General features: G+C 33.9%; 1 pseudogene; it reads right to left on the reverse strand.

The window, feature by feature from the left end:
* Window positions 1-252: 252 nt before the first annotated feature.
* Window positions 253-358, reverse strand: LOC115302799 (annotated as a pseudogene).
* Between the last annotated feature and the right edge of the window lie 23597 nt (window positions 359-23955).

The raw sequence follows: 23955 nt of genomic DNA on the forward strand, positions 1-23955 counted from the left end.
TGCTAGTTTTAGTCTCATTTCATGCCCACGGTACTAAAAAGATGACCATAACATATAAATATACTCTATTCATTTTAATGCCCTAATCAGAATAATGAAAACAACCCAAACTCAGGAGATTTACACTGGGGACTAGGAGGGAGCACTAAAAACTCTCAAGCAATAACAGTACATCTTAGTTTTTGTACATTTTATTGAGATACTATTTATATACCATAATATTCATCCACTTAGCTGAACAATTCCATGACTTTTAGTTATATTTACAGAGCTGCCCACCATAACCATAATTTAATATTAGAACGGAATATAAGAACAGATACTACACTTGATCTTAGCCAAAAGGCTGGGAAGCAATAATATTAAAACATTTTATTTACAACACAAAGAAATCTCTTACCGATTTAGCTGTCACCCCTTTCCTACCCCCACAGGAACCCCAGGAAAGGACTAATATACTCTGTCTAAACAGATTTGTCTCTTCTGGACATTGTATCATATAGTAAACAGTTTTCTATCACCAGCTTTCACTTAGCATCGTTTTGGGAGGCTTACCCATGTTGTAGACTGTATCTGCACTACATTCCTTATTATTACTAAATAACATCTTTGCTTGTTTATTTATTTACTGGGATTATGTTCACTTTTTAGTTATTATGCATAATGCTGAATTACAGTGTACCTTGAAGAATGAAACAATAGTAAACTGATAAACAGACATATGCTGGCCATCCTAGGACAGAACCTTGTTTCCCAAGAAAACTGTTACAAATATAGAAATCAAGGTTATATTATGATATAGTTTAACTTTCACTTGATACGATCTATCTAGCTTTTCATTTTATAAAGTATATGGGACATAATGTTATTTGTCCAAGTCTTTATTTTTTTAGCAATTATTTGGTGTTACACTGGACATCTTAGAATTTAACTTTTAGTCTAGAATATAATATTTTTCTGAATCCTAGATTATATTAATAATGTCAAAGTATGATTTTCAAAGAGTAAAAACATTAACCTAATACAAATATAAAACCTGCATGTGTCAAAGTTGTATTTTACTCATGAATGAGGGAACAGTAAAATAGTAAAAGTGATTCTAAGGGCATTTTAGAAACATAATTTATAGGCATTAGAAAAATGTTAGAATTAGGATTCTGTCAGATACAAAGCTAAGGGCAATAAAATCATAAGCTTTACCTTTTTTTCTAAACAAAACTCTTCAGGTTAATGTCACAACTGTATGTTATCTTGACTTTATTTATTTTTAATTTATATATTTTTATTATTTTTGAGAGACAGAGAGAGACAGCATGAGCAGGGGAGGGTCAGAGAGAGAGAGAGAGATACAGAATCTGAAGCAGACTCCAGGTTCTGAATTAGCTGTCAGCACAGAGCCCAACACAGGGCTTGAACCCACAAACCATGAGATCGTGACCTGAGCCGAAGCTGAATGCTTAATTGACTGAGCCACCCAGGTGCCCCTATGGTATCTTGACTTTAATCAGCATGTAAATAAAAAATCAAACACTAGTAAATTTTCCTAGAGAATAAAATAATCCATGAAAATTCCCTTGTATGACCTTAAAGAAACATCCTGACATATTTTCCATCTTTATTTTCTGACTTTTTAAAGAAATTTTTCTTAATAATACTGTGCTGCAAGGAGCAGATAGATAGATGTAGTTAATGTTAAAAGCTTTGCTATTATTGAAAATATTTTTCACCTTTGTGTTGTAGTTCTATGTGTTTTGGTAATCACTGAAACAGTAATACTGGGGCACCAGGGTGGGAAAGTTGGTTAAGGGGCAAACTCTTGATTTCTGCTCATGTCATGGTCTCACTGTTCCTGGGATGGAGACCCACTCATTCACTTGTCTGCAACCTTTTTATAAGTAAATGTGAACAAAAGGCCAATTTCTCCATGAAAAGAACAACAAAAGAAAGTCTTGGAACAAACGATGTAACCTACTCTTCTAGCAACCAGACAAATAGAGACACCCCAATTAGTACCCCAGGAAGTAAGACATTACTTCTGTGTAGGGCTGTGGAAGTACCATTCAGAACAGACGGTAGGAGCCTGTGCTTAAACTGATATATTATTTCATGAAAAATCATATATTTAACATGGAGACACACTGTGTCAGGGAATGAAATAGAAGCTATAATTTTATTACTTCTCCCCCTTTTGCTGTGGTTTTAGGGAATTATAATTTCCTCAATTCCTTTTTTCCCCCCGAAAGTAATAGATGTATATTAAAAATGAAAAAAGGTGTGAAAGGTTATATTTCCCTCCTTTGGTGCCACCATTTTGTTGCTACTGAGGGACTCTCGAAGAGGTGGCTACTGCTGTTTCATTAAACCAGGACTTCTGTGAAGTTCAGCTGCAGAACATGTGTTCTGCTTTTCTTTTGAAAATGTGCTCCATTAAAACCACATTCTTTTGCCAGTCCAAATTCATGAAAGTCTACATGTCTCTGTTTGAATTATCCAAATTCTGCCTCTGAGGCAAAGGATGTAAAGTGAAAATGACAAAGCTGCAACACAACAGTCTTGAACAATGCCAGTTGTTGTATGACTGATTGAGATTCAGCAACTACACCAGTTGAGAAAGGAATCAAGACGGGTGATAGGGACCAGGATAAGCTGTGTGGAGCCAGGCTGGTGCCTGAATAAAGCTTGGAAGAGCTTTCCGATATTTTTACCAGCCTCAAAACTGGAAGTGGCATCTTGTATTCTTCAGTGGGATCTGGAATTGAGGCCTGATGAAAGACATATAAAATATAAGTAATGACATAATATAAATAATATCTTACAATTTTAATATAATAATAAATTAGTTGTCCCTATCACAGATAATCTTTCTAATCCAATATCACAGGTAATGGGAAGAGAAATAGTTATCATGTTATTTCAGAAATAACTTACGACTTCAAGAAATCAGAAATCATTTGCAATTTCAAACAAATATTTATCAGAACCTCTTGAAAATAAGAGATTCTGAGTTACTGGAAACTTACAAAAGATGCAATGAGAAAGCATCTGCACTACTATTCTGATAGAGAGATTTCACATATAGAATAAAATTGAGTACTTTCTCATGGATATAAAATATGCTTGGTCAAGGGTGTGTGGTAGCGGTGTGGAAGGATGTGGCAGGAAATGAAAGGGAAAAGGAAGATTGCTACCAGATCACAGGATTTTTGCTTTCCTGAAAATTCTGGAATTATTTCTGGGAAGTCAGAAGGATTTTGAAAAGGGGAAATTACATTATCTACACTATATTTCAGGAACATAACTGTTGTGCAAGGAAGAATAAACCACTAGCAATATTTCAGTCAAATGGGGCACTCTTTCTGGTAAGCAGATTTGCAAATCGCTAAGGCAGCTCAGCACAACTACTGAAAATAAGGAAAGCATTAAGAAGTTATGGGTAGGTCCCATCTGAAGAGAGGATTAAACTATCAAAGGAAAACAAAAGGTTCTAAAAGCTTTGATCTAAAGAATGATTTTAGATTTGGCTGCCTCACAATGTCTCAGAGATCAATTAATGCAATTCCCCAAGAGAACTCAGAACAGACCTGGCAATCTCCGGGGAGCTTTGGAACTTTTGCGCTTTGGAGGGAGGTTTGGAACCAGTCAGATTAGAATCTCTACCTGTGCATATGGGCATGGGTGACACCGAATTCACGAAGCCATCTTAACCATACATTTTCACATCCTACAAGCTTAACAACTAGTAAAAATACAAAGTTTAAAGACAATGCCTCTTCAAAGTCACATTTAATTGTTAAACATTCATGTAAGCTGGGAATTGAGTAGGCCACCTGGCAATTTTACAAGGTGGAAAAATGCTTTACTCAAAATGACAGTTTTTGCTTTTATTTCCCTGTGTGAGAGTTCACTAATTATTTGCTGCTGTAAGTGAGTTTCACAGTGTTGAGAAACTGTTTGAACTTAGATTATTATTATGCACATTAGGACATTCAGAATCATCCCTGAAGTATCTGTAATTTCAAACACATTTGTTATCCCAGTGTGAAACATTAACTTTATTCATTAGACTATATGTATTAGCTAGGTAATCTTTAGTTTTAGATGAAAAAAGCCCCCAAAAGCCTAAAACTACATTTTAGAAGCCACGTTGACAGTGACTTGAAAAGAAGTTAATTTCAAAGAGTTCAAGTAAACTAACAGCTACAAGAAGTCAGAAATAGTAACTAAACCAGCGTGACAACACTCCTGTTCTAAACATAGAGTGTTTAAACCAAGGTTGACCCTTAGATGACACAATTTGTAAAAATAAGTCAACAAGACACAAAACGGATTTCTAACGTTATTAAAAGCGCTCTAAATTTTAGCTATGAGAGTTAGAAACAGGATGGTAATAAACATTGGAACGTTCAAGTTGTCCCAGTGTAATTAACAATTTTTGCTTTCACTGTCAAAGGCATCCCTGCTTGGATAATAAATTATATGAGCACTGAGTCATAATAGCCTCTGGAAATTATCTTAATTATCCAGGAAGTGAAATGTAATTGAACAAATAGGTTTATCAAAATTGATTTTCAGTGGAAGTAGAAATTTAAAAAATATATATATTTTATTAAAACCTGACTAAAAAAACCAACAAATACATATAACCCTAATTTGGTATTTCTTACAAATAAGTACACTTAATGTTATAAAACTACTTCAGTTAGCTGACTCTTACAAATTTAATATACTGAATTTAGCACATTTTTCATTAGCTATATGTTGCCTGATATTGTAATTTTGAGTAGGCTTTGCATGCTCCATGGATTTTCATCCTCCCCCCTTTCAATCCCTTTCTGTAAGTTAAAAGATGAAAACAAAATCCCCTTAAAGTATTCAGCTAGATTTTTGTTTCCGTAAACTACTAATCTCTATATCTCTATGGATTAATCATCTGTAATTTTTATAATTATTTATATCTTTGTATTTAATACTATGAATTTTTTAGTTTCAACTATGATTTTTCCCCATCATTATGCATTCTATAGCATTGAGAAAGTTTCCACATTTACTACCTTAGATAATTTTGAAATAACAGACTTGATCTTTATTATATTCTGAATACTGTTTTAAACATAATTAGTGTAACCTAACAAATGTGCCTTACTATAGCAGGTTTACCTACTTCCAAAATTCCCTGTCCTCACATTCATCTATTAACATGGTATAAAGTCTTGAGTTTTAAAAAAGTTTTTTAGCCAAACTCAAAAATAATAATTTTAATATTAACAGTTGTATTTACTAATATTTAATCAACTTCCCTACACTTTTTTCATACCATATCTGGATTTTACTTTTTCCTTCTAAAAGAAATTATTTTAAAGTCACATAGTGTGTCTTTAAGCTTTAAGACCTTTATTTAGTCTAAAACTAGTCTTATTTTGTTTTCACCTTGAATGATATGTCCACTAAATATTAAACTTTAACTTGACTAGGACTTATCTTCAGTATTTTAAAGATGCCACCATTGGCGGTACAACAGTGTGCTATATATGTCATCATGGATTTTATGATTTATTTATTTTATCCTTGTTATTTTTCAGTTCCATTCTGATGTGATCAGATATAGGATTATATTCTTTTTTTCCTGCTTACAACTTACAATGAATTTTGTGTCTAAGAAATTTTATCAACTCTGAAAACATCTTGGTGATACTTCAAATACTATGTTATTTTTATTCATTTGAATACCTTTTATGTCTCTGGTGGGAATTCTGAAACAATGCACCATGTTCTATATATAAAAATTTCTTTATGCTGGTTTGGAGTTGACTTTCTTATATGTAGATCACACAAGTCTGATAGTGACTATACACAGATTTTTCCTTTCTGTAAAAAAAAAATTTATGGAAAAAATTTCTAATTTATTAATTTATTCTTTCACATATTTACCATTCTTATTTATGGCAGCTTATTTTTTCATGCATATTATTTATGTTAAGTATATCACTTTTTTGAGCATCCAAACACTAATTATTTCAAATTCTCAGCTGATTATAACATCGATTTCTCCTACAGTGAACATGCATTTTGTTACTTAATTTGATACTGTATCATTCATTATTTAATTGTTTGAATGATCTAATAACTGTAGATTGTAAGTACATTTTGAATAGCAAAGTTTTAGGCATTCTGATTTTGTTTTGTAGTTATTGGTGAGTATGAATTCATGTATATGTATTTGCTTGCTTTTCTTTCATTTTTATTTTGTTATTATTTTTTCCCTCTTCAGCAACTCTGTAGTCTTGAAGTTGCTTCCTTCTAGTCCAGACATGATGCAGTTATTAAAATAAAATTTGACAATTTTTATTTTATAAAGATACCCAGGTTATCAGAGATCCAATTACAAAGGCAGCTGACAACTTAGCTCAGTAGTAGGTCAAAGGTTGTGTTTTTGTCCCTGTTTCCTTAGGTAGGAAGCTTTGTAATGCTGCTGTGGTATCATAGTGCCATATCCCAAGCAGCAAGTCAATAGCCATTTTTTTTCAGGCTCCTTTTACAATAGAGGGGAAGGGATCTCTTTCTTCCCAGTCCCAAGCTTTAAGCTCTGTGAGGAAATAAGAGAAGCAAGTAACAGATGGCAGTCATGCTTTTCTTTTCAGGAGCCCCACCTCCTTGCTTCCACTCCCATCTTCCAATTGTTCAGCCAGCCAGTGGCATACACCATAACAACTTTGCAGTTCTGGGGACTCACTTCCATTGTATGAAAATATTTATATGTTGTAGGATCTCAGCTACTGTATATGAATACATGGCATATATGTTCAATACTTGTGTGAACATATATATTTGGTATTTTTGGATTCATTTGTCTGTTTAAAAGTTATTACATCTTTTGGGGCACCTGGCTGGCTCAGTCAGAAGAGCATGTGACTCTTGATCTTGGGGTTGTGCGTTGGAGCTCCACACTGAGTGTAGAGACTTAAAAATAAAATCTTAAAAAAACCTCAAAGAATACAAAAGAACTCATTGTATCTTTTGACCAGTAGTTCATATTTCCAATGAGAGAATTAGTGAAAAACTTACTATGATTCCTATAATATCTCCATGATAAACTAAAGCCCACTGACACTGTAAAAGCTTAGAGATCTGTTTTATTATTTTTCTAAATATTTTTATTATTAAACATATAAAATGACAACTAAAAAGTAGAAAAACTTAAAAATTTATAAAATAAGATGCTCATAAACTTTTGCAATCAAAGGATATTTTGAAGGTACTCAAAAGTTCTAGTTTTAAACCACTACAGGATTCTTCAAAATTTTAAGATGTGACTAAGATTTCTATTTTAGGATCTTTAAATAATGGATTAGAAGTATCTTATAATTGTTCTGCATGTCTAATTCTAAGAAACTATTTCATAACTAACATTTATGGAGGACTTATTTTTTCTCAGGCTTTATTCTATGCATTTTACAAATATTGACTTGATTAATCATCCACGTCCTATGAGGTAATTACTATTTCTGAGTGTTCAGAAAAGCTTAAGGAATGAAAGATAGTTACTTGCTTATATCATAGTATGAAATAAATGACACAGTCAGACTCTGACCCTTGGCAGTCTGACTCCAAAAGAAGATCATCTGTAGGGTATCTTTTGTTCATTTGACTTTCAAAGTAGACATTGTTACCACATGATAATGGTTGACTTCTTGTCTTTGTCCAGTTATGAATGAGCTGTTTTACTTCTGCATTGTTTCCCTCCCAAATTGCCTTTTTTCCCCATTATCAAATGCCTACCTATACAATTGATTTATAGACCTTTGAAGATTTCTGCTTTTGTATTTGAGGTGGTATATTTTAATGATATATAGTCTTAAACATACTGACTACAGAAAATTATGTTAGTATAAAAAATGAATAATAAATTTTAATTCCTGATATTTGTTGTAAGCAGTATCTATACATGAAAAGCAGCCAAATATATTTCTTGTATAATTCTGACTATAATATTACTGTAAATAAGCAGATTCTATATTGTGACAGAGTACATTAGCACACTGTGTTTGACACTGAGGACTTTTTTTTAAGTTTATGTATTTATTTTGAAAGAGAGAGAGAGAGAGAGAGAGAGAGAGAGAGAGAGAGAGAATCCTAAGCAGGCTCTGCACTGCCAGCGTAGAGCCTGATGTGGACCCCAAACCCACAAACCATGAGATCATGACCTGAGCCTAAATCAAGCGTAAGTCACTTAACCGACTGAGCTACCCAGGTGCCTGAACATTAAGGATTTAAAAGCCAAAGTGAAATTATTACTGACACCATCATTACCAAAGTTCAAAAAAACAAAAAATCAACAAAACCAGTTTAATCTTTGGAGCTCAGTAGATGTGGACCAATATAAATGGTTTTATTTCTCTGCTATAGCAAAGAAAAAAAATAAGTTGCTAGTATTTTGCCATATGGTTTAAATTTCACATTTCTATTTACTGTCCTCATTAGTATCTATGTGGGTAACATTCTTGATTTTATTTTACTTCAAACAGCTTTGCTTCCTTTGCTTTCACTGGACTTCAGTTAGGCCACCCTTTCATTAAATAGTTCAGTAAGTAATCCACTTATATAATATAACATGTATTATATTATATAGACTCTTTGAGGAAATCTATATAGAAGCAATATTGTTTAGGAAAGGGAAATATTGTGTAAATTGTAACAAGGGGCTTCCTAATTTAAATGAAACAAATAAGTGTGTGTGTGTTTGGATACATGTGTGTGTATACACTGTCAGGACCTTAATTTGAGAACACGTGACATTGAAAAGTGTATTTATGTATCTTTTGTTTTGAACTCAAAATGGATTTTTTCATAAAACAATTATTATTAGATTTCTAGGTTACCTTAATATAGACCTCCTTTATTATAGAAATATATAACCTGACTCATGAATTCTAGGATTTGAGAACTAAGAGGAAGGAAGATGGGGAAAGTAGAGTCAAAATATTGTGACAGGTGAATTTTTCTTCAGGCTGACATCATTTCTGTAGTTTTTCCTACCTCTGGATTACATCTAGTCATGGGCATAGAAGTAGGTCCATTGAATGTGGAGCCTTTATACAAGTAAATATCCATTCCTTCATTTGCAAAGGGATTAAGATCAAAGGTTCTGGAGCCAGACTTCTAGGGCCCACATTTTGTTTTTTTCACTAATAAGTTTTTGTGACCTTAAGCCATTTACTCGATCACCCTGTGTCTTAGTTTACTTCTCTGTAAAATGAATATAGTACCACTCACTAGCTAATAACTAGCTCATACAGTTTCTATGAAAATAGGCTATGGATAGTGTATTTAAAATTTTTGGAACAATGACAAAACACAAGTGGTATAGAATTTTAGCTATTAGTATTAATATTATTATTACATTAGTAAAAACGATAAGCATGTATTAGAGTGTCAACTTTTTGTTAAACACCATAACAGAGGATAAACATGTAAGATAAATAAGAACAGTTCCTGTGTCAGAGTTTCAGGCTAGAGAAAACAGAGATTGGCTCATTTTAAAGATGATCAAATAGGGATACTAGGAGAAAATTTTATGGAAATATATTTAAAGTATATTGAATACTTTATTGAATGCTTCAATTCAAAAGTACTTGTGTATAAATACATGATGTTTCAAGACATTGGAGCCGTGAGAATTGCAAGCAATCAAAAGACCAAAATATCAGTTGAGATATTGAGAGACCCACACAGAAGACTGCATTTTAAATGTTGAGCAACAGGCATTCAGATCACAGTTTGAGGGGCAGGAGTCCAAAAGACTTTGAAGTAAATAACAAGAAACAAGCCTTTAAAAAACCAGAAAACTGAGAAGTAAATGCCTCTTGGAGCAACTAGAAGCCAACGTGGCAAGATTAACTAAGTGCAATTATTGGGCTACTTTCTCTAGATGCCTAGTCTCAGAATCTGAGGGTATAGTTTAGCAGTGGGAGAATTAAGAGAAAATTCACAATTGACATAGGACCAGTTGGCTCAAAACCTTTTCAAGGATATATCTCTTTACAAGGTATAATTATACTAAAGCATTGTTTATTCTCTACACACAGAGAGAGAACAAGTGAGAAAAAATTTTTAAAGTGTTATATAAACCATACATATATTACTTAATTATCATATGACTATGGTCACAAACCTAAATATATTGGAATGTTGCAATACAGGGACTAAAATATTAAGGTATACCAAGATATTGTTGGTCCTCACTGTACTGCTTCAGTGCTACACTACGTCCAAAGTATTCTCAATCTTCTTTATTCCCCTACAATGCTTGAAGTGTAACAGGAACTTAATGTGAGTTGATAAATAACATAGGGAATGGTGAAATTAAATCATATTAATCTGGAAAAGATTGTGAACACCTGACTCCTTGTAAAGCTTTTTGCATTTTCCAGAGAAGAGCTTGTTGATCCAAATTAAAGTTTAAAAAATAGAATTTCAAGGAATGTGGCAAGTTTTACATAAAAAAAAGAAAATGTGAAAAAATAAAATTAAACAGGCATGGGAACTTAAATGAGAGATTTGGCATTTTCCTGTTTGACAGTTCCTTTCTTTCTTCTAAATTTGAACACAAATGTTCTTTCAGTCATCTATGATTTCTTTTGGGTTGTATTTAATTTCATGGCCATCCGTTTGCTATTTACAGGAGTGGGGATGGAGGTAGCTGGTCAAGAGCAGCTTTATATGCATGGGTTAAAATCGCTTTACATGTTAGACAGAGTGCCTGGGTGACTCAGCCAGTTGAGTGTGGGATTCTAGATTTTAGCTCAGGTCGTGGGATGGAGCCCAGATGGAGTCCTGTATCTGACTCCATGCTGAACATGGAGCCTGCTGAGGCTTCTCTCTCTCTGTCTTCCCCTCTACCCTACCTGTGCACGTGTACGCACACATACACGTGCTCTTTCTCAAAATAAATAAATAAATAAATAAATAAATAAATAAATAGCATTACATGTTGGAAAGTGAGAGCCTATCTGCATTAAGAGAAATGCTGGAAATATTAGATATAAAATTAATCTACATCATGGCACTTCTGATCTAAATATTTGGCTCATTTAATAATAGACATAGTTTGGGGCTCCTGGGTGGCTCAGTCTGTTGAGCTTCCGACTTCAACTCAGATCATGATCTCACGGTTCATGGGTTCGAGCCCTGCGTCAGGCTCTGTGCTCACTGTTAGCTCAGAGCCTGGAGCCTGCTTCAGATTCTGTGTCTCATTCTTTCTCTGCCCCTCCCCTGTTCACTCTCTGTCTCTCAAAAATAAATAAATGTAAAAAAAAAGATTAAAAAATAGACATAGTTTACCAAATTGATCAGCATTTTTTCTCTGGATAAGTTTAAGCAATGAAAGATCTTTCACCTGAAATATTATTTCCTAGAATTTACTATCTTCTTAAATGCTTTAAAGGGAAGACATCTAAAATACTTAATATGTAATGAATCTCTTGCAGCTCAGAAGTATGTCAACACTGTACATTCTCAAGGCACCTTAATTAGGTTTTCCACTCTGCAGCCTATATTCTATGTATAAGATGCTCATTGTTAAATGACACATTCTAGAATTCCCTCAGCTAGGTGATTTCAGGTAAAATATGGATCATCATGAGATTTCTGATTTTTTTTCATTTTTAATCTGGACAGAAAGTTAAAAAAAAACAACTATCAATTAATAATTAATTTAATTTAAAAACATAAGTAATTTTTCAAAAAAAAAGAAATTAAAATTCCATAAAGTAAAGGAATCATAAAAATCATTGCTTTTTCTAATATAATGGATATTGCCCTATAACAAACTCACTTACTATAAAAACTCACTGAGCTTTAATAGCATTGCAGACAACACATGGGAACGACTTTCCTCTTCCACTGAAAGGAATGAGAAAATTAATATGATTCTGGTTAATTGTACTCTATCTCTACACAAATAATCCAGTATAGACCTTATTAATAAAATAAAATGTTTGGTTCGCTGAAATAAAAATTTGAAAATATACATGATTTTTTTAAGCAAGGGAGATGTTACTTCTGAGGTGCTATTTTCATGGCACGTTCATTGTTAAAATGATTTATAATTGTTTACTTAAATTAGTCTGGTACCATTAGCCATGGTCTCTGGTGTCCCATACAAAAACAAAGCTGAGATATATCTGAAAAATATGTACTTCTCCATTTTACTAGTGTCTGTAAAACACATTTTCATGAATTTGTTATTAGCTTATTAAAATTTTAAACACAGAGTTGATAATTTTACTCTAGATATTTACAATATGCATATTATAAAACTAGCAATCTAAAATATAAAGTAACTAGGGATATTAGCATGGGAAAATATAGAGCTATATGTCTTATGTATAAATGTAAGCCAAAAATAACTTTTACAATATGATAAACAATTTTATGTTTATACTAGATATATACCATCCCCTTGTAAGGGCGCAGGTCTGAATCAAACTGACTCCATGAAAAACCTCAAGTTTCCCCTCTGACCTTGGAGGCATAAGTGTCAGTTTTTCCTTAGACAATAGAAGGGCACACATTGGCCAAGGCAGGAGGGACCACCCTTGTAACACCCAATCAGTAAAGGCCAGCTAACACCCTTCACATTTCTAAGGGCAGGCCTAGAGATAGAAGCTATAGATAATCACCTATTGCTTGAGGCTAGTCACACCCTATGTGAGGTCCTGGGCCCACTCTGTAATTGGTCAACACTCTAAATGTTGTAATTGGGTCTCGCCAAAAGTAACAATGTATATGGTTAAAGTTACTGCCAATAATGATAGGCGATAGTGATTGGGTCACTATACCTGTGTCACAATTTCCTGTAACTCCCCTTTCCTAAACCCATAAAGGGCCTACCCCCCCTTTGTTCAGGGCTCTCAGCACAGATTCACTGCTCTGGTAAAATCTGTGAGCCCGAGGTTAGGCCAGGCCAGCCTAAACCCATAATAAAGCCCTTTGCTTTTGCATGCATGACTCGGTCTCCCTGGCGGTGTCCGGTTTTGGGGGACAATATTGAAAACTTGGGCATAACACCCTCTTATGAGTCATTTGGATCGACCTCTTGAGGCATTTAAGAATTTCAAGAGATGTATAATTAGTGGAAAAAACACAGTTAATTCAAAGGAGAGGTAATGCAGATAGAGGGTAATTTTGAATAAATGACTCAATCTAAGGAAGGTTTGAGTGACCTGGAGCAAAAATGTAGTTAGCCAGGTCAAAGTGAAAGGTAGAACAGATAAGTAACAAAGGAACCAAGGTGTCACTGGAAATAGCACAGAGAATTCACCAGAGAGAAAAATTAGGTGGAAAGATGGTTGAATAGTTCAAATGAGAAATAAATAGCATTTGATTTATTGCAATTTTTATAGATTAGAGAGTGTATTACATTTCTTGGAGATGCCACAAAATATTAATACAAATCTGGTGATTTATGCAAACAGAAATTATTCTCTCACAGTTCTAGAGGCTAGATGTCCACAGGGCCACACCCCCACTCAAAGTTCTAGGAGAACATGATTTCTTTCCTTTCTCAGCTACAGGAGGCTCTATCAGCTGGTAGTAGCATTACTCAAATCTCCCCCTCATCTTTACCCAGCCATCTTCCTTGTGTCCTCTGTGTATTTTTTTTTTTTTTTGTCTCTTATAAGGACTTTTTGGATTTAGGATTTATCCGAATCCAGGATGCTCCCATCTATACTCATTCCTTAATTACATCTACAGAGACTACATCTAAGTTATCACATTGTGAGTTTCCAGTGGAGATGAATTGAGGGAGGGAGTGTGACCCTATTCAACTCACTGTAGAAAATAAAGAACTTTTTGTTACCTTAAGAAAAAGAATAGTTAAAAGAAGGTAGAAGTGTTAAGGACAGAATAGTCACAAATATAACATAAGTCTTGGTGATGCCAGGATAAAGAATGTCATTTTTTATGAGGACCTGAAACATACATACCATCAACTATTAGTGAAAATATCAAAGTCATTAGGCAAGAATGATGAACAATATCAGTAAATGTATCCTCAGTTATAGGTGGTAGAATTGAACACATGCACTGTCCCTGTCCCTCATGATCTCTATAAAATGATACAAAAGATGTAAACATACAGAAACTAAAAAATAGGTAACAATAGGGTACCAATGTAATATATGCAGCAAAAGATACCAATGAGAAGCAAGTTAATTCATGCCTCAGAAATCAGAGAAAACATGTGGAGGGGAACTATAAGTGGTCGATCATAAGGTTAAGTAGGGGGCTGGAAATAGGTAATAGAGAATGTCTAAATTAAACAAATCAAACAAATATAAGCACATTATTTAGAAGTCCAAAGTCACATATCAGAACAAACAGCAAAGTATTAAGGGCAGGTGGTGCAAGGATAAGAAAGGTATCAGCAGAATACTGCTGTTTTTCATTTTATACCTATCAGTATACTTCATTTTTAAACTCAAATTATGGATAATATTCATAAGTACTTTTTAAAATGCCATTAAAAGCAAATACAAAATAGCAACGAATGCATCCGTTGAACATTAACTTGATACAGGCACAATGCTTAGCATTTTATCTGTTCTAATTCATTTGGTATTTACAATCAACCTCAGGGGTAGATGGTATTATTTTTGTATCAGTTTTATAAATGAGGAAACAAAATCATTTGCACAGATCACACGGCTCTTAAGTGACAAAGATGGGATTCAAACCTAAGGCTTTCTGCTTCCACATGTTCCTAATTGCTAGACCATAGAATACTGTGGAACTGAAACCTTTGAGGACACTGAACTCTGAGGTGTTGATTGCAACATATGACAAAACAATCCTCTAGCAGCATCCGATTAAAACTAGGGTAGAAGGGAAGGAGGCTACGTCAAAATGCCCAACTGGACATTCCCAGTTAAGAAACAGTAAAGATGGAGAAATTTAAAGCCATAGCTCATTATGCTATAAAGTTTAAGTGTATCTTATATATTGGACAAAAGATTTTAAAATACCCAATCATGATTATCTTAGAAAAGATAATCTAATAAATATTCATTCTGTTTCTTTCTAGATGTGACCTATCGAGGGACCTTATTTTTCAGTTTTCACTGGGCAGCCCGAGTTTATGTTTCTTATGCTGTCATAATTTTTACTACCTTAATAATTTGATGTCCCAGCATAACTATTAATGCATCCTCATTTATTCTCAATAGTGGCCCAATATATGATAAATTATATAGCCCCCTTTATAATTTATGCAAGCTGCAACCACCAGCACTTAAATATTGACCATTTTTAAATTCTAGCAGTAAGGCACTTGTTCTTCCTAATCATCCATATAATGTAGAACTTCTACCTGTTCTGACCATCTTCTAGCTCTTTAATTTAAATGTTTGATAGAAAATAGACGTAGGCAGCTCCATTAGCTCTCCCCCTTTTTCTTTGTAGAGGGTTTAAATCTTGGGATCAGGCCTGCATCTTCCTACTCCCCATTCTAACTCCCAATCTAATTAGGTTTCAAATAGAGGAACACCTAGGTGTCTCTTAGCTTTAAATATTTAAATATACTCTTGGGTTTCCCAGCAATTTACACCCCAAACTTCAGCACAGACTTGTAAATCTCTAAACTGTGTGAGATTCCACCCCTCCTTCCCTTCCTGTGAGATTAGTGGCTCCTGTGGGGAAAAGGACACTTGTAAGTTCTAAGATTTACAAGAGTGCTGTGCTTTCTAAGGTGTAAATTGCAAGGAAACTCCTGAGTGCCATTAAACATTTAACCGCAGTAAGCATCATGCCCCTTTATCCTCTGGGGCAGCAGTTACAGAGAAAGAGCAAGGGAGAACAAATGCTTGGGTCTCCAAGTCAGTCACTGAAGTGTGAAACCAGTATTGGAGGCATCTTGGATTCAGTAGCAGAAATACAAGTATATCCTTAATGACTTGTTCTTTGAGTTGTCATGTTAAGAATTTAACATGATCAATTATTTAACACACAACTGGCATGAGCCTAGTATTTAAACGGTTGAGCACATATATCATTTAAACAGAACAGTTATTAAAAATGTGCTTAATGTCTATTCCCTCACCATTAATTTCACCGATATTATTATAAGTACATGTAATAACTGAAACGTGAAGCAAATTTAAAAATGACCTTGCCTTAAACAATGTATCTATAGATCGAAAATAGAGAGGACCATGGAGAGTGGCTTGCCAAAAGGCACAAAGGTAGAGAGCGCCAGTTGCATTAAATAAATAAATTTCATAAAGGAAGGTCTTTCTAATTTATTTTGACTTCTGGAGTAGAATACATTCTCTGCACAAGATTTTCCCAGCCATCCAAGAGAATGTTGAAAAGGCTGGGGCCAAAAATACTATTCTCGACCCAAAGATATTCCTATAAAGACCAAAATGCAGGTGTTACTGTCCCAGTGCCCATTTTGTGCTGTGAAGTTGGGCCCCAGGATTTTCTCTAGAAGTCATAGTTTTACTTGCCAAATTTATCACCTAAGACTCCCAGGTGCAAATATATACACACAGAGAAATAACCAATTTCAGCTGAAATGTTTCTTGCAGTTAAGTCAATGTTGTTGCCTTTGGCTCCTAAATCTCCATTTCTCCTTCACCTACTTTGAATGAGAAGGAGGTGACAAACGGTACTATTCCAAATGATGAAATCCTAACAACACAATTTCTCCATTTTGGAGGACGGGACAGAATGACTTTCTTTTCAAATGATCATACCCTCACTTTTCTAGGCAGGATTACCAAGGCATAGGATAGAATTTACTGGAGGTTTGGAGTTTCAAATCCAGCAGCACTAGAAGTAAAGGGAAATGGAAAACCAGATGTAGTTCTGAAGCTTCTTGTTGCCAAAAGAAACATGAAACCACTGACATGTTCTCTGTCTTTTCTTCCTTTGTGTCTTGGTTTGCTCCAGGGTCTCCCCGTGGCAGCCCTGGGTTCTTCTAGGACCTTAGTTACCTTCGTGTGGAAAGTCCGTATGTTCCGTGAGACACTTCTTTGTTCCCATATTGTCCCATCCCATGCCTTAATCTCCAAACATTACGTCTATCCAGATATTCCAATATTTATCTCATTTTCCCCCCTTTTTTCCTCCTTTTTGTTTATTTTTTTATACAACTTAATTTTTTTCTTTTTCATTGCTCTTTTTAAATTTTACTTTCTTCTCTCCTATTTATGCTTTTGGGGACTGTTTGAAACAAATTTTAAATTAGGTATTGTAGCCTTTCTAGTTTAATTTACTTTTCTACAGACTACTTCATCATTTTTTCCTTACATATTTTTCTTTCCATTTTCATTTTTCCAGATGTTTTGGAGATTGTTTGAGAACATGGAATTTGGAGTTGACTAGTGTGGTTCAAATCTCTTAGCATTCACCAATTCTATAATTTACTTAACCACCTTAAACCATATTTTCTTCATGTATTAAATTGAGATAATGATACTTGACAGAGCTGTTGCAAAGATTAAGTATAATAATGTTTGAAACAGTCAATCATCATAGTTGGCTTGTAGTACATAATAAATAAGTATTGTTACTATAGTAATCTATAAGACAGAGGGAAAGAAGGAGTATATTTTTTATTTCTAAAGGAAAAGGGTGAAATGAAATGTTAACATTTCACTGGAGATGAAAAAATCTTATAGTATGCATCTAGTTTAATTTTAGGAACACACCTTGAGGATGTACTTGGAATATAATTTGCAAAAGATATCACAGTGCTAAAATAAGAACCTGAATTATAGACCCAGGAAAGTTTTTGCTGAAGTCACTATTCCCTCCCTTAATTTGTTATGCAGATGTAATCAGATTACTCAACTTTTTGATTCTCAATGTTACATCTGTTAAACAGAGATAATAATATGTATCTCGTGGGTTGTAAGGATTACACACAAGGCTTGCAAAGCTGCTATCACGTTGTCTGATCTAATATATATATATATGTGTGTGTGCGTGTGTGTGTGTGTGTGTGTATCTACATATATATGTATCTTCATATATATTATTATCTTAAGAATGTGTTTGAAAAGTTTTCACTTGTATTAAGAAAAATGTACATATCCATATGAATTCCATCGAGCCAAAAGGACCCTTTTTTTGCCCATATACATTGACATTGGTATTTGTTCCACACATTCTGTATAGAGGCAACTGAAATGAATAAGCTATATTCAAACTTGGAAGAACCATTTAATATTTTTTTAAACCACATTATTCAGTAAATGCTTCAAATTGGGCATAATCTAAGTCTACATACATGGACAGTCAAAATGGTACATTGAATGACCTCTAGTGGCTCCTTCTTGTGCATCTCTGGTTTATTTTCAAGAGGAATTTCCATGGAAGTGCCCTACAGGTCTGCTGAGCTTTCTGGATTTGATAAGCAGCTCACTGTGTCTATGAACTTATAGACAAAATCTTATATGACACATTTTAAGACTACTCAACACCTAAAGGATGAACTGTTGTTTTGGAGACATCTTAATCACATAGCAGCATGGAAACCAATGGACACTAAGTTGAACCACAAATTTTTGGTTTGTTTGGCCTTCACATTTATACTGAAAATGACTTCACACATGTCTTTTTTTAATCAATATTTCACTGCCATAATAAAAAATTAGTATTTCTGAAACAGGTGAATTAATATTTAAGATTTTATGAAGCCATTCTAGTTCTACTGATTTTGTATGAAATGTGTAACTAAATGATAAAATTGGCTTTAAAGTGACAAATATTAAATATCATTCTTTTGTTTTTATATGTACTGGGAATTAAAGGATGACCTAAAGATTTTAAAGTTTTACTTTTAAGGTTAAGTGAGCAATATTATTACTCTACAAAAGAATAATTAATGCCAGCCACTCTTCTAAAAGCATCAGATATTTTGATTAATTACCCCTCAAAATGTTTTAACTACTGACTGTGTCAACATTCTATTATCTCCATTTTCACTAAAGAGGAAACTGAGGCAAAAGAGTTTAAGCAATTCCCCCATGATTACACAATGAAAAGCAATAGATCTGGGGATTCCAATCCAGTCAGTCTGGCTCCAGAATTCAGGATAATAACAACATAAATATAAACAGAGCATAATGCCTAAAATTAATATGAAGAAAGTTCTTTTAATATACATTTAAGAAAAATAGCATTTAATACAAATATAAATCTTATACAGTTATATGTCTTTGAAATAAACTAAACCTTAAAATGAAATTGAAACAACATGCTTCCTAGGATTGATAAATTAATGCAATAAACCATCTCTAGGTCTCTCAAACCCCTGAGAGGTTTAATTAAAGGGTATCAACATCATTTATCTAGTATTAAAATCTCTAAGACTGCAAAGAAAGCTTGTTAGTGAGTCAGACAACCCAAGATCAGGAAGAAAATGGCTCAATTTATGTGTGTATGTTGGAGGGCTGGGGCGCTGATGATAGGGAGAAGAGTTCTAAAGAATCTGAAGAAAAAATAAATTTTTCTACTCCTGAAACTATTAACTACACATTAGTTGGTACCAAGTAAGTTAATGTACCTATTATTACTGCAACAAGGCAATTATGCCTCTTGCTTAGAGAAATGCCCTCTCCTAGAAAATTATTTCTGATGTTTCAACCCATGGATGACTTAAAATCTCATTAAGTCATAAGGTGGTTTAACAGCAGTATGAAAAGGTGAGACATGCTGGTTTGTAATTATGAAAGAGAAGATATTTTTGAAAAATAATAGCTACTATGCCAACTGACTTCTGAAGCTTAAGAAAGCCATGTCTCTTCTTTTATAATTTAGTTAGGATTTGTGAACTATTTTATAAAATTTTTTAATACTTCTACCTGACTATCATCTATCTGAACATGTATATGCTCTATTGTAATTTATACAACATATTCTTTCTGGCCTTAATGTTTTTCTCATCCCCTTAATGATTATTAATGAAAATCTCCTATAAAGTATATGAATTCTTTTCACTGACAAAGCCTGATATAACTGAAGATAGAAGAGGTGTAGAGATAATTTTCATATATAGTTCTCACCATACTTTCCTGATGATGACACTTCCTCCCTCCTTACTCCATGGAAGGCAGGATATTCCCAGAGTTCTCTACATTATGGCCCTTAAATTCATCCACTATTATGTGCATATGATGCCTGCATGTTGGAAGCACATTCTGATATAATAGATTTCTTCATGGAGGATGAAAAGAGTTTATATCATTCATTGTTTTTATCTTCATCCTGAGAAAATATCAAAGATATTTATTATGCAAAAGAGAAAAAAAATGAAACACAAAAAACCATGACTCATTTTTCACAAATAAATATCTAGTTTCACATGCCATTATATTTTTCATGACTATATTTTTTGCCCGCTGGTACATTAGGATTTTATACTGCATTTTTTTTAGGGTAATGAGGGTTGGCACATTGTGCTATGGAAGGAAGTAAATGTCTTTAACACTCATTGTGGGAAATCAAATAATCAAATAGCTATGTCCTGGGTTAGGAGATTATAGGAAACACATTCCAAAACAGAACACTGCTTTCTGGCCTTGCTGAAACTAGTGGGCCATGCTTCGCTTATCTAGTAAATGTATATCTAGTGGTTGAATCCTGCCTGTGCTCATGAATTTTTTTTTTTACCATGTTATGTATGGAATATCTTATCTTGTTTTCCACCCTGCTTTCTACATCTGCTCTTTTTTGTGGTCTGGGGAATTCCTTACCTTGTTTCTCTGTATGCTTCCAATACATTCTTACTGGCATGTAGCCCTCTGATATACTGTGCATTGTTTCCATAAATATATGCTTAATAAATACGAAAACTTGAGAGCAGCTCAGTTCAGGTTAAGGTTCCCTTAACCTCCTTCTCACCTCTCTTGACTTGCAGAGTCTTGAGTAACCCTTTCTGCTTCTCTCAGCTTTGCTGGGCAAAGCCAAAAGCCAAACCTACAGCTCATCATCCTGTAATATTGGATAGTTAATATGTTGGACACAGATGGAGAATATGAAGAGACCTAAGCATGTTTTATACTCTAAGAGTCTTCATCTTTAAAATATTTTCTTCACTTTCTTTGTCTCTGTGGCAGCTAGTGTAACACTACTTTCATTTCTTCCCCTGTCCCTCAAACTGATACCTGTTAAAATAAAGCCCAGCTCAAGTAGGTAAAGACTGATTTGGGGGCTCCTTAGTGGCTCAATTGGTTGAGTGTCTGAGTTCAGTTCAGATCATGAGCTCATGGTTCATGGGTTCAAGCCCCACATCAGGCTCTGTGCTGACAACTCAGAGCCTGGAGCCTGCTTCAGATATTGTGTCTCCTTCTCTCTCTGCCCACTGCCCACTCACACTGTTTCTCTCTCAAAAATAAAAACATTAAAAATTTTTTAAATGATTAGTTTCATTTATATAAAATCATATTTATGCAAAGTTGATAATTACATTTAGATACCTACAAGTTTCTGATATAAAAGTATAATCATTTTTTTCAGTAAAAGAAGATTCCTAAAGAAAAACATTGCAATATCTTATAATTAGCAGCCCACAGTACCAGAATTTTGATAAGCAGAGCATCTCCTTAAGTTAGGTTCATTTTGTTTGCTTATTTTTGTTTGTATATCATAATCATGTATCTATCCAATGTTATTGGAAGAGTGCAATTCATGAGTGAAATTCGTTTTGACAAAATACAAAAATATTGATATATGGGAAACTAAACAAAAACACCCAACAAAATTCTCAAGCTTAGGGGAATTAGCGTGGTTTGAATACCAGAGGGCTGTCTCTGGCTGGCAGACAGCAAGCAAACTTTGTGTTCCTGGTTAAATTTTACTAGATTCTGTACTTTCTGCCTTGTTCTAGAGTCTATATGATTGGCAGTTGCCTCGGTTGGATTAGTTGTTAAATCCTTGACCTGTTACCATTGAAGAGCTGAATTGATAGTAAAGGGAATTAGACACATAGGGCTAAGTATATGAAAAAGCAAGGTGAGTGATTTGAAAAAAACAGTTAAACACTGAGGCAGATGTACGGCCATTACATAATATACTTAACTGTAGCCTAGGGCTGTGATAGAGCTGTGATTTTTTTCAGTCCTGTGCTCACTTCCACAAATGGTTGTTCTGTAGGAAGACAAAATTGTTTTTTAAAAACAGAATTGATACAATATCTTCTTGGTCGATACTTGATTTTTTTCAAAGTAACCATCCATTAGTATCATACATGGTGTACTAGATGTGGTTCACATAGCATGTGGTGCCTAGAATTTCTCTAAAAACTAAGCTTCTGAGAATGTATTCAAAAAATCACCTCCATCAGAGTGTCTTGACTCAGTAGTTAAAAATGCAAATTTCTGTCCTACCCTAGAAGTATTAAATCAGAATTTTGAGGGTGGAACAAAGATATCTGTATTTTAATAATTCCCCAAATAATTTTCGCACACTTTGAAATCTTGCCCCAAGAAAGGTCAGACATACTTCCTGGCTCCTGACATGTGTCAGGCCAAGGACTCTACACAAGTGGAAATGATTCAAGTGATTTTGTATTATCCAGAGTGTGATGATACACCTAGGCATTGCCTGAATCTATCATATATTGGATGGTAGCAAATGTATACTTTCAAAATGTGTGCCCTCAAATATCTACAGACTTAGATCAGATGATCTTAATCTAATGCAAACATAGAAACAACATTTACAATAGTTTCTTATAAATGTTCAAAATTTGAAATAAGTTGAGATTTTAAATAATTTCTCCTTTTCTTTTTTTCTGTTTCTCTTAGGAATTACCTCAATTCATGGCTTTTACTCTCAGTTGCAAAGCTAAACATTTGTAAACATGCCAGGCTGTGTCTCTTTTCCAGTTGAATCCATTTGAATCCATGAAGTTATTTGGCTTCTACTTCAAATACTCAAGCAACACAGGTCTTGTCAAAATAGGCCCAATCATGTACAGAAAGTTTGTGAAGCATTCAGTAAATCTAATTCGATTTTTAAATTTGTAACCAGATCTCTGGGTGTGTCTCATTTAAATTGGTTATATTTCTAAACAAAAGTGTTATATGCCCCAATGAATATTTTAATAGTAATAGTAATGTGAATCCAAAACCTAAATTATGGTTAAAAAAAACCTTTATTCTTTGCTATGTCCCAAGTATACAAATTAAATTTTCTTGTCTTGAATTTTATATACTTTTATAATAATAATAGAGAAACTAACTTGTACCACAATCAGTCCTATTTTTGATAATACCACCTTCTGGGTGAAAAAACAAACAAACAAACATTTCTCTAAATCCACTGAATTACAAAATTAAAATTAAAACTGTGTTCCATAGTAGATAGAGGCACTATCTCCCTATACAAATAAGTCTACAAAAATAATAAATCTGTCTACTGAAACTTCAATGGAATATACTTAAGAAGTACACATAATTAATGTAAAAGAGATTAAAAAATTAAATATAAAGATAAATTTAAAGCCTTTCCTTCTGTCCTTTGGATATTCAATGTGACTGACATGTTTCAGTAACACTCATGATACAAATCTGATCATGAAGAACATAGAATAACATATGCCAGACCATGTAGCTGGTCTATGCTATCCTATGCTACAAAATTGTACAATTCTCATGTTTTAACCTATACATACACACACACACACACACACACATACATATACACACACACATATACATATTATATATTATATAAAATTTGAAGCAAAATGACAGAATCTTATTGGCTGGTATAATATACAGAACAATAAAGCTTTAGAGGGTCATGGGTTTAAAATATTTGAGAAACAGAGTTTCACAGGGTCAGGTTAATTACAGGCATTCCTCCAAGTCTACCTCATTAACCATAGACATTGGCAGCTCTCAGAGTGTGAAGTTGGGAGATGTCTGGGGTTGGCTTCACTTCCTA

The sequence above is a fragment of the Suricata suricatta genome, chromosome 1 (genome assembly GCF_006229205.1).
Source record: "Suricata suricatta isolate VVHF042 chromosome 1, meerkat_22Aug2017_6uvM2_HiC, whole genome shotgun sequence".
Lineage (NCBI taxonomy): Eukaryota > Metazoa > Chordata > Mammalia > Carnivora > Herpestidae > Suricata > Suricata suricatta.